At 41.8% G+C, this 12,536-nt stretch overlaps 1 protein-coding gene across 12 annotated transcripts in view; it reads left to right on the forward strand.

Moving 5' to 3' along the window:
* LOC110527697 (R3H domain-containing protein 2) overlaps window positions 1-12,536 on the forward strand; it is a 78,238-nt gene that overhangs the window by 15,060 nt on the left and 50,642 nt on the right. Inside the window, exon 1 of one of the 12 annotated variants that reach the window (XM_021609144.2) lies at window positions 4,225-4,555. The exons of the other annotated variants lie outside the window; for them this stretch is intronic. The gene's annotated coding sequence lies outside the window, so the exon portion shown is untranslated. Of the gene's footprint in view, window positions 1-4,224; window positions 4,556-12,536 lie in introns of those variants that run through there. 12 annotated transcript variants of the gene reach the window in all.

The following is a 12,536-nucleotide window of genomic DNA, read 5'->3' on the forward strand; positions in this document are numbered from 1 at the left end:
CCGCTCAACAAGGAAGAAGCCACTGCTCTAAAACTGCCATAAAAAAGACTACGGTTTGCAACTGCACATGGGGACAAAGATCGTACTTTTTTGAGAAATAAAGAACACCATCCCAACTGTGAAGCACGGGGGTGGCAGCATCATGTTTTGTGGGTGCTTTGCTGCAGGAGGGACTGGTGCACTTAAAATAGATGCGATCATGAGGTAGGATAATTATGTGGATATATTGAAACAACATCCCGAAACATCAGTCAGGAAGTTAAAGCTTGGTCGCAAATGGGTCTTTCAAATGGACAATAACCCCAAACATACTTCCAAAGTTGTGGCAAAAGGGCTTAAGGACAACAAAGTCAAGGTATTGGAGTGGCCATAACAAACCCTGACCTCAATCCCTTAGAACATTTGTGGGCAGACCTGAAAAGGCGTGTGCGTGCAAGGAGGCCTACAAACCTGACTCAGGTACACCAGCTCTGTCAGGAGGAATGTGCCAAATTCACAACTTATTGTGGGAAGCTTGTGGAAGGCTTTTATTAGTGTATTGTCGTAGAAATTCTACACATGGACACTCAAAGTCAATCTTAAATGAATCATTGTTTATTAACAACAAGCTGGAGAGGTCACAGTCAAACTTAAATGCATAAAGTACCAGTCTGAAGTGAGCTCCCCCGGGGCAGTCCTGTTCTCTTTTATATACTGCTTACACATACGAGTTATATTTGCATGATTCATCGTTCTTAATTCATCATTATTGTTTGGTTCATGCATGTAACCGACCAATACTGGTTCATGCATGTGACAAACCAATACCTCACGAGGATTCTCCTCTCCAAGCTGAGACCTTGAAACTGAGATATACCTTTCCATTCTCAAAACAAAGATCTGGGCTTAATACTAAATTGAAACATACTGGTAGTGAGGATTCCTCCCAGGCACGTTCAATCAGTCACTTGCATGAACACAGAAATTGGTTATTAGAAAAGCACAAACATAACATTTTCCATCGCATTATTTTCATATCTGTTTTAGCACTTTGTATGTATATATTTTTCCACATGAGTATTTGGACAAATCCACTTACTGTATCAAAGTAGTCAAGAGTTTAGTATTTGGTTGCATATTCCTAGCACGCAATGATTACATCAAGCTTGTGACTCTACAAACTTGTTGGATGCCTTTGCAGTTACTTTTGGTTGTTTCAGATTGTTTTGCCCAATAGGAACAGAATAATTAATGTGTTGTCATTTGGAGTCACTTTTTATTGTAAATAAGAATGGGATCTTTTTCCACACTACATCTATGTGGATGCTACCATGATTATGGAGTATCATTAATGAATTGTGAATTATGATGAAAAATACCCCCAAAAGCTAACCTCTCCCCTTTGCCAACAACCAGGTGTATGATCTTTGTTCCTCTTTCTCACCGAAGCACAACCAAAACAAACTGTAAATGCATCCCAAAAATGTGTAGAGTCACACGCTTGATGTCAGGGGTCACGTTAATGCAGGATTCTGCATTTTTCACACAGAAAAGGAACGGAAATATCTTGCTGCTTTTTGTAAATGCAGATCTAAAATGCTTCTTATTTGTAAACTCTGCTCATGCTCAAAGGATTTAGCTCCAGATCATGTATGTAAAAGTGCAACTGAAGCATGAAATTAGGCCCATCTTTGCTCACATCATTGGATCACCAGACAGCGCTCTGAATGATGTGTAGGCTACTTTTCTCTGGTACTTTCCTCCATTGTAGTTTTTCTCCGGTAGCAAGTTAAATTGCAAAAATGTTAATGTAGCTGGCTACATTCTTTCAATGATCAACATTATAAATATGATGGCCATGCATCGTTTTTGCAAAAAACAACCTTGCTTTTTCGTTAGCTAGTTTACTTGTGACTGCTAGCCATATAGGCGGAGATGCAAAGAAAAAGCCATATCTCAGACTAGCCAATAAATATAAAAGACTAAGATGGGCAAAACAACACAGACACTGGACAGAGGAACTTTGCCTAGAAGGCCAGCATCCCAGAGTTGCCTCTTCACTGTTGACGTTGAGATTGGTGTTTTGCAGGTACTATTTAATGAAGCTGCCAGTTGAGGACTTGAGGCGTCTGTTTCTCAAACTAGACACTAATGTACTTGTCCTCTTGCTCAGTTGTGCACCGGGGCCTCCCACTCTTTCTATTCTGTTTAGAGACAGTTTGTGCTGTTCTGTGAAGGGAGTAGTACGTAGCGTTCTGCGAGATCTTCAGTTTTTTGGCACTTTCTCGCATGGAATAGCCTTCATTTCGCAGAACAAGCATAGACTGACGAGTTTCAGAAGAAAGGTCTTTGTTTCTGGCCATTTTGAGCCTGTAATCGAACCCACAAATGCTGATGCCCCAGATACTCAACTAGTCTGAAAAAGGCCAGATTTATTGCTTCTTTAATCAGAACAACAGTTTTCAGCTGTGCTAACATAATTGCAGAAGGGTTTTTCAAATGATCAACTTTCCTTTTATAATGATAAACTTGTTTTAATGATAAACTTGGATTAGCTAACACAACGTGCCATTGGAACACAGGAGTGATGGTTGTTGGTAATGGGCCTCTGTACGCCTACTATGTAGTATTTTCCATAAAATAATCTGCCGTTTCCAGCTATAATAGTCATTTACAACAATGTCTACACTGTATTTCTGATCAATTTGATGTTAATGGACAAAAAAATAAATAATAATGAGGACATTTCTAAGTGAACCCAAACGTTTGAACGGTAGGTTATATGGTTTAAAATGTGGTGCAATTTTGCCAGCCATTTCTGAAGTGCAAATTTCATCTCTAAGATGGTCCCTGCATTCAGTATAATGTTAAGTGGACATTCCTTCCCTTTCTCTTCATATTGGATATTTATCCAGCTCCTATGAACAGTTTGGATGTGTGTAAAACCCTCCAGTTTGTTGCCTTGTCTTTATTATTATGCGCCCACGGGGAGCAAATATGTTGCTTATAACTGTATTTAGACACAGCCTATTTAAAACAAGTTTTGTTTTTATTAGAATTATACTGTCTTTTTAGGTCTTATTTATAGCCTGGTGAATTGAATCTTGTTTATTGACTACGTTGGCAAATGTGGGACATTTAATGAACTAGGTTATTACGGACTAACAGATTTGAGAACGAAATGGGATGAAAGACCATAAATACGCAACTTGGAATAACCACATATTTAGCCATGGAGCATGTTCTGATTTGCCAGTGAGGGGGCAAGCTTTGACACACCCACCTCTTGTTTATAACCTCAACCCAGCCCTTTCGCGCCGCTACTGGTCCCGTAATTCCGGTGAAACATTTCATTTCAAATCCAAAATACTGGAGTGTCGAGCAAAATGTACAACTGTTATCTTCACTGTCAAAAAATGTGTATGTTCTATGATATTTTTTTGTGCACACTTAATTCAGTGCATCGGTCTGATTATTTCTCAAGGTAAACTGAAATTCCAATTTTCTGAATTGACCCCAATCCTGCTGTTCTTCTGACCCTTTTCAAATCCAATCCAGCCTCTCTCTTTCTGATGCTGCTGAACTTTTGCCTGCCTTTACACATTCTGTGCTGCAGTGAGGGCTTGTTGCAGGCAGGGAGAACTAAGGAAGATGATTCAAATCCATTCATCCTGTCTAGGGAATGACCTTTTCCCCCTGCTAATGAGCTCTTTCTTGCAATCTTTTCTTTCTTTTTTTTCTTTATGCCCATCCATACCCCTGCAGTGCATTTCTTCTACCAACACCAGTTTGTTTTTCATCCAAACCCAAGGGCACTGAATGAGACTAGTGTAGCAGAGAATCTAGCGCTGTTGGTTGTAATTGAGGACTTGATGGTTAGAGATGGTCACATGGCTTGCTCTTGTGGATCTAGGTTATATGTGGCTTCCTATACATCAAGGAGGGATGCAATGCAAACCTTGAGTGGGTGAATGGAGGAATGAACATTTCATTGTCCGTTTCTCGTCATTGAAGTGTCTTGCCGTCGTGCTGCTCCCCCAGTGACATAGTCCTTTAAACAGCTGGGTTTCCTCACTAGCCCTGGGCTGCCTGTCAGCACAATTATATTGTTACTGAGAGAGAAAGGGAGAGGGAGTGCGAGGAAGGGAGGGTTGGTGAAGGAGTAGAGTAAGGCAGAGCAGTGTGCACATGATATAGTGAGAGGAGAGTGCTTGCTCGCTCTCTCGCTCACCGTCTCTGTGCTTGTACACTTCATTCAGAAAAAGGGGCAGTCAAAAGAGGGGTCCTTCCTTCCTCGTTTACAAAACCCTCGACATAGAATAGCTCCGACCATGTACAGCTAGCTAGAACGGACGGAGAGGACAGACCAGACCGTGTGTGCTCCCAGACCATAAAATAAGCTTTAGGCTAGATGACCGTGGGGGACGGATGGATTCTCCTCGGATACAGTCAGTTTTTATTGAGACTAAGGTTATGTCAGCGATCTACTAGCGTAGCGATATGTTGTAGCCTGTCGTTCCACCCGATCATTCATCCTGCAAAACCTCTGCATGGGAGCTGCAAATCTCTAAACACAGTAAGCAAGCGATGTGTGTTTGCGTGTGCGCCACTCTGTTTTGTATTATTCACATTTACCAGTTACGCCGGATGTGTCAAAGTTAAACTTCAAACTATTATTCAGTGGATTGCCTTAGCTTATCACCTCTTATCGGTCTCTGTTCATGTCCTGTCTTTTGTAACGTTGCTAAAGTATGATTTAGCTTCCTGCCTGGCTCTACGGTAGCTGACATCTATCTGGAGCTTAGAATAGCTTCTATAAAGTACAGTTTTCTAGGGCTGGGAATTGCCAGGCACCTCACAATACGATATTATCACGATACTTAGGTACCGGTTATGTATTTTTGATTCTGTGAATTCATTGTGATTCGATGTTCCAAACATATTGCTCACCATGTGTCTGCTGCAGGGAGATGAGAACATTAGAAAACAAGTTTTGATCAGTCAAGGAAATAAAAGTGCTGAAAACAAATTGGCTCCCTATTTTAAAAAGCTATTTTGGAAAATGTTGGTGCTGTTACAGCCAACTAGCGCAAAAAATATTATTACAATATTGTCAAAACGATAAGATATCATTAAAATAATATTCCGGTATGTAACTTTCCATTTGTCCCCATAACTACGGTTTTATAATTAATCTCTTTACCCTTCTGTAATCTGTTCACCTGCATTGGTTTTTAGATGGTTTGGATGTACTGGTTTTAATTGTGATGTTAATGAAATCACCGACTATCTATGGACTGTTACATTTTATTAGTGGTGCATGTAGGCTATGCTGCATAATTATGGCTTTATATATTGTGCTAGTGTGTGGATTGGCTAGTGTGAGAACACACACTTTGGTGAAGACGGTGCTGAGGTAATGAGGAATTCCCTGCTACTGTGTTGGCCTGCGGGTGGGAGGGAGGGGAGGCCGGGGCAGGGGTGGAGAGTTGACAGGAAGGGTCTGTCACTTTGGGACCTGTCATGGAGCAGAGAGGACGGAAGGGAGGTAGTAGAGGGAGGGATAACAGAGACTGAGCCAGGAGAGATGGAGACAGGGAGTGAAAGAAGTGGGGAGGAAGGGAGTGGGAGCGAGGTCACCCCATTGGTGGCTTAGTTGGTTTGTGCATCTACGCAGAGAAGAGGGGGGGGACACACAGACAGAATTCGTCATAAGGAGCCTGCTATCCATGGAGGTGTGTACTGTAGCTATATGTAACAGCAAATAGATGATTCTTACAAAACATTGGGTGGGAACATCTGGCTAACTGTTAAGACTAACACCGAACATAATGTGCTAGGAACAGAGAGAGGGGTGGAGAGATGGGGAGAAAGTGGGTGCAGGTGACAGAAGAAGAGAGGGTGGGTAGGAGATGGAGGGAGAAAAGAGTGTTTGCTAGAGGGAGACGGCGAGAGAGAAGAGCGCTTGCGAGAGAGGGGGAGAATCTCAATTGCGTACTCCCCGCATCCTTTCTCCTCGCCTCCTTCTCTCAAAACCTATTGGATGAGAAAGCCAGAGGTCCCTCCCCTGTGACCTTCTCCTACAATGGGTTTTGAGAAGGAGGTGAGGAGAGAGTATGCAATTGAGATCCTCCCTGAGACTGAGAAAGAGAGCGCAGCAGCAAAATCCTCTTGAATAAAAAAATGTGCTGCTATTTATAGCATAGTGTCTTCTCTCCTCCCTCACACCAATCGCTCTCTCTCTTGCGTCTCTTTCTGTCTCATTTGCTCTTTCAGGTGAATGCCTTCTTTACCCCGTAATGCTTGGTCTCGCCTCTTTATACTATAGCCATTTTACTGAGGCTTCTTTGTCAGCAGATGGTTTTTGTGACTGTCACTTTGTGTTACTGTCTGTTTCTATCTAATGTGGGGAGTGTTTAGCAAATCTATCTCTGGTGAGATATGTTGATGGGTGTGTATCAGATAGTATGGATTAAATAAGGTGTTGCCTAGGTTTTAGATGTCAATATCAGAGGCTTTTAAGCTGCTATTGATTTGCAATATGCACCCGAGAGCTTGACATTAACATTTTTAGCCACTTTGGACAAGTAGCAGGGCACTACGCTGACTTAAATGTTTAAAAAAAAATTTTTTACAAGGGGAGCACATGTGCACCTAAGTTGAATAATTTAGGCACACACAGATGTTTAGGAGCACAATGAAAACATTTTGAGGTAATAAAGCTAGAATCCTTAATTCTAGGTGCACTGGTGCTCCTAATTTAACATTCCCAGGTCACACATCAAAATATTTACTCGCACATTCGAGTAAAATGGTCGCAATGTAGAGCCCTGAGTATGCCAGATATAATTTAAATTTTTTACGTCTCCGAAAGCTAAAGTCACTTAAAAAGAATTGTCTGTAACACCATGGGCCAAAAGGGGGACTGTATGGTCGTTATCAAGACATGGCCAATGTTGAATAGAGGGAAATCCCAGTTTTCCAACGGTGTCAATTGTCCTCATATTGAGGATTTTACAACCAAAATATATAGGATTGTATAATTAACGCGCGTCAGTTCATCAACTGCGTGTTAGCCATTTGCGGTTATTCACGAGTGCCGACAGAGTTTTATCAGACATAACAATGACATTAATACATGCTATTAGCTAAATAGTTAAGTACCAACATAGCCAGCCCAGCTACACAATGTTTTAAATAGGGTATGTAGTAGACTATCCTTTAATTTATAAGAATACTGCTGCAATGTCTATCTCCTCGAGCCCACTGGCAGACATGCAGGTAATGCACACACCTTGACATTTCTAGGATTTTAATGACCGAACGAACCCTGTTTGCCTACCAAAAATGATATTGAGAAGGCACAACATGTCGTTTTCTTGTCACGGTTGGGCTATTGCAGCCGACGACCACACCGGGTTCCACTCCTATCAGATAAAAACAAGAAAAGGTGGCTCCAGTGGGCATACGATCACCAACAATGGACAACTGAAGAGCGCAAAAATCGGCGAATCCCGGTTCCTTTTGCATAATGCAGATGGCCATCAGGATTTGGCGTAAGCAGCATAAGTCCCCTTCCTGCTTGGTGTCAACGGTACAGGCTGGTGGTGTAATGGTGTGGGGAATGTTTTCCTGTCACATGTTTGGTCCCTTAATACCAATTGAGCATTTCCATCCCAGAAGAATTCCGGCTGTTCTGAAGGCAAAGCCTCAATTTCTCTGGGAATCGAATTCACAAGGTGTCAAGTATTCCACAGGGATACTGGCCCGTGTTGACTCATATGCTTTGAGTTGGCTGGATGTCCTTTGGGCCTTGGACCCTTCTTGATATACACAGGAAACTGTTGAGTGTGAAAAACCCAGCAGCGTTGCAGTTCTTGACCCAAACTGGTGTGCCTGTCGAGGGCTGTGGCGGTAATGAAATGTTGTCAGCCGGTTATTGTCATACACAATGCCACACATGTCTCAAGTTTTGAGGGAGCATGCAATTGGCATGCTGACTGCAGGAATGTTCACCAGAGCTTTTGCTGCTTGAGAATTGAATGTTCATTTCTCTACCATAAGCCGCCTACAACCTCATTTTAGGGAATTTGGCATTACGTCCAACCGGCCTCACAACCACCGCTCACGTGTTACCACGCTATCCCAGGACCTACACATCCGGCTTCTTCAACTACAGTGAGACCAGCCTCCCTGACTGCTGATGCAATTTAGGATTGTTTCTGTCTGTAATAAAGCCATTTTTATGGGGAAAAACTAATTCTGATTGGTTGGGCCTTGCTCCCATGTGGGTGCCCACCCTTGGCTGCGCCCCTGCCCAGTCATGTGAAATCCATAGATTAGGGCCTATTTATTTTATTTAAATTCAGATTTTCTACTATAAACTCAATAAAATCTTTAAATGTTGCATGTTGTGTTTCTATTTTTGTTCAATATATATTCCCGTCTCTTACATTGCGTGTTCTGATAGGGTTGATTCTCCAGGGGGCAGAGGGCTAGGCTGGTGGGAAGGGAGCAAAAGGAGTGGCTGAAGAACCTACAGGTTTATCTATGGGCTAGTGCTGAGCGATTAGTGTTTTTTGAGGTTGTTTCTGTTAGATAATACTCGTTGTTTTCCATTTTGGTTTTGATAACATTTTAAATGTGCGTTATGAAAAATGTACATTGAAATGATTTTACACCTTTTTAATTCAAAAACCCCAAATAGTGAAAATTAATTAATTTGCCAAAATATTCCATTTACTCTGTCAGGTCCACATTGTGTAGACATCAAATGAAAAATACTATAATATTTCAGTTGTGTATATTACTTAGTTTTTATTTGATGGCTTTATTATTATTATTATTATTATTATTTTAAACTCTGTTTATTAAGTTTTGAACATACACACACACACACACACACAGACGAGACAAAGCAATATAAATAATATACTCAACTAGAAAAAAAATACAAATACAAATAAAAATACAAATAAAAAAAAAATGCTTTAAAGATACCATACTTTAGACAAGTTAAACACACCAGGCAGAAGGCTACAGAGGTTAAAGGGCAATCTATAGTACAGGGACAGAGCAAACACCTCACCATTGTTCCTGTAAGCAGTCAAGGGATAAGGGTGGAGAAATGCAACCACTCACAGAGAGTCATGGCCACAGACCGACCATCCACTGGACAAAAAAAAAGTTTACAATGCTTTAAAATAAAAAAATAAAATGATTATTCATGTAGGCTTGAACAAAATGTAAAAATAACTGGGAAAAACAAGCTAACACTTCAGTCTCTGCCTGGGCAAGATGAACAAGGCATCTGCGGACCACAATCAATAATCACATGGACCTTAATACCCCCCCCCCCCCCCCAGCAAAAACACAGAGAGAAGCTCCTCCAACCCTTAAGTCAGACTTATTTTAGTATTAATTGGAATGCCATCAGAGGATGGACTGTTTAAAGTAAGACCGGAATGGAGCCCAAGCCTCATCAAACAGTTTGGGGTTCCCACGTGAATTTAATTTAATTTTTTCTAGTTTCAGAGAGCACAACACATCCCTCACCCAATATTTATAAGATGGGGGAGCTGCCATCTTCCAGTTCTGTAGTATTAGCCGTCTAGCTAAAAGAGTTGTATAAGCAACAGTGTCCGACTGGATTCTTGATAGGGGGGTACCCATGGGCAGTACTCCAAAAAGGGCTGTAAGGGGAGACGGATCTATAACAGTGTCATATATATCAGAGAAACATTTAAATATTAATTCCACACCTTTTGCCTAGGGACACTGGGAGAGACGAGCACAGCACAGAGGAAAGTGCTGCAGGTTTACACGATTCAGACTCCATCTGGGCCCAGAGTGGTCTAGGGCCAGTAGGATCAGTCTGCAGCCAGTACAGAACGGCTCTGAAATTTGCAGCCCAGTAGTATGTCTGAAAATTTGGTAAAGCTAAACCCCCCAATGACCTAGGCTTCTGTAAATGTTTTCTACCAATCCGTGGTACCTTGCCATTCCAAATAAAATGCATGAATGTTTGATCCAGTGAAATAAAAAAAGATTTTGGAATAAAAATGGGTAAACATTGAAATAAATATATAAATTTGGGCAACACATTCATTTTAATGACATTAATCCTTCCGATAAGAGAAAGGGGTAGCGAATTCCAAAAAGTAAAAGATTGTTTCAATCTGTCTGCTAGAGCAACAAAGTTTTCCTGAAACAAATTTGAATATTTCCTTGTCACTTTTACTCCCAAGTAAGTGAATTGATCCCGGACAATCCTAAACTGAGAACTTGTGAAAGAGCACTTTAAAGCAGCCTTGTTTACCGGAAAGAGCTCACTCTTGCCTAGATTCAGCTTGTACCCTGAGATTGATCCAAACTTTTTAAGAACAGATAGGGCACGTGGCAATGAGGTATCGGGGTTGGAGATAAACAAAAGGAGGTCGTCAGCATATAGCGAGACTTTCTGCTCCAAGCCCGCCCTGATTATGCCTTGAATGGCATCATTAGAGCGTAGTGCAATGGCGAGAGGCTCGATTGCCAAAGCAAACAACAAGGGGGAGAGTGGGCAACCCTGTCTGGATCCGCGGTGCAAGGGAAAATAGTCAGAGGACAAGTTATTGGTCCGTACCGAAGCCATGGGGGAAAAATAAAGAATCTTTATCCACGCAATGAATTTGGGGCCAAAGCCAAATCTATAAAGGGCAGCTGTTAGGTAATCCCACTCAACGCGGTCAAACGCTTTTTCGGCATCAAGTGAGACCACCACCTCCGGGTCCTCCGACGCTGGGGAGTACAGTATATTCATAAGGCGCCTAATATTGAAAAATAAATGCCTATTTCTCACAAAGCCAGTCTGGTCAGAGTGTATTACTTGGTGCAGCAAGCCTTCCATACGGATGGCTAAAAGCTTAGCTAGGATTTTGTAATCACAGTTTAAAAGCGAGATTGGGTGATAGGATCCACATTCCAGGGGGTCTTTGTTTTTCTTTAGTAGTAATGAAATTGAAGCCTGATAAAGACTAGGCGGCAGCTTTGAAGTATTGAGGCACTCTGCAAATAGTCGGGACAAGAATGGGCAAAGCAGACCAGAAAACGTCCTGTAAAATTTGGTTGGAAAACCGTCCGGACCTGGTGATTTACCACTTTTCATTGCAGACACTGCTGTTGCAATCTCCTCAAGCGTAAATTCTTCTTCTAGACAGTCATGGGAGTCTGTATCAATTGAAGGCATATTCAAGCCATTAAAGAAGGAGTCAATCAGCGAAGGGTCTTGAGGGGATTCAGAGGTGTATAGCGCAGAGTAAAATTGTTTAAATTGATCATTGATCTCTTTATGTATAACTGTGGTGGCACCAGACGGGGTCCTTATTTGTGGGATTAAACGTGAGGCCTCAGATTTACGGATCTGATGTGCAAGGAGTTTACTGGCCTTGTCGCCTTGTTCATAGACTTTGTATCGAGCTCGCAAGAGTAACTGTTCAGCTTGCCTGGTAGAAAGCTCATCAAATTCAGATTGGAGTAGTTGGCGCTCTTTATGCAGATCAGAGGAAGGATCCGTAGCATACTTCTCATCCAATGTGGCTATGGACTCGCTCAGGTCCCGAAGTCGCTGGGAGCGAACTCTGTTTTGGTTGGCTGTATAAGAAATAATTTGGCCACGTAGGTATGCTTTGAGAGACTCCCATATGGTAGAGCAGGACATACCTGGTGTTGAATTAATTTCTAGGAATAAGGTAATTTCAGAAGAAATGAAATTGACAAACTCCTTATCTGAGAGTAAAATGGGGTTGAGACGCCATTGATAACACCTAGGAGGTCGCTGGGGAAACTCTAGTTCAAGCACTAATGGTGAATGGTCAGAGATAACAATACTCTCGTAAGTACACTGCCGAAGGTTAGGCAGAAGTTTTTTGTCCAAAAATAAGTAATCAATCCGGGAGTATGTTTGATGAACATGAGAATAAAAGGAATTCTGTCTATCTGTAGGATGTAGGAAACGCCAGGCCTCAAACATAGCATATTTCTGAAGAAAGGATTGAATAAGTAGGGCACATTTAGATGGGCCTGTATTTGTTTGTGAGGACTTGTCAAGAACTGGGGACATTTTACAGTTGAAATCCCCCCCTAAAATCAACAAATGAGAATCTAAATTGGGAATAGCAGACAGAAAGGAAGAAATGAAACTTGTGTCATCCCAATTGGGAGCATAAACACTAGCCAAAACAAGAGGGGTAGAAAACAGTTCACCGGTTACTATGACGTATCGTCCCTTAGGATCAGCAATAACCTCAGAAGCTACAAAGGGAGTACCTTTATCAACCAGAATAGCAGCACCTCTTGATTTACTATGAACGTTTGAGTGGAACACTTGACCAACCCAGTCCTTAGGCATCCTAAAATGCTCACCAGTCCTCAAGTGAGTCTCTTGTAGAAATGCAATATTTGCATTCAAACCCTTTAAGTGTGTCAACACCCTCTTATGCTTCACCGGGTTGTTAACCCCTTTGGTATTCCAAGAAATGTACTTGATTGTATCATTTCGGCCCCTCTGGGCATTCCCG

Source organism: Oncorhynchus mykiss, chromosome 7 (genome assembly GCF_013265735.2).
Source record: "Oncorhynchus mykiss isolate Arlee chromosome 7, USDA_OmykA_1.1, whole genome shotgun sequence".
Lineage (NCBI taxonomy): Eukaryota > Metazoa > Chordata > Actinopteri > Salmoniformes > Salmonidae > Oncorhynchus > Oncorhynchus mykiss.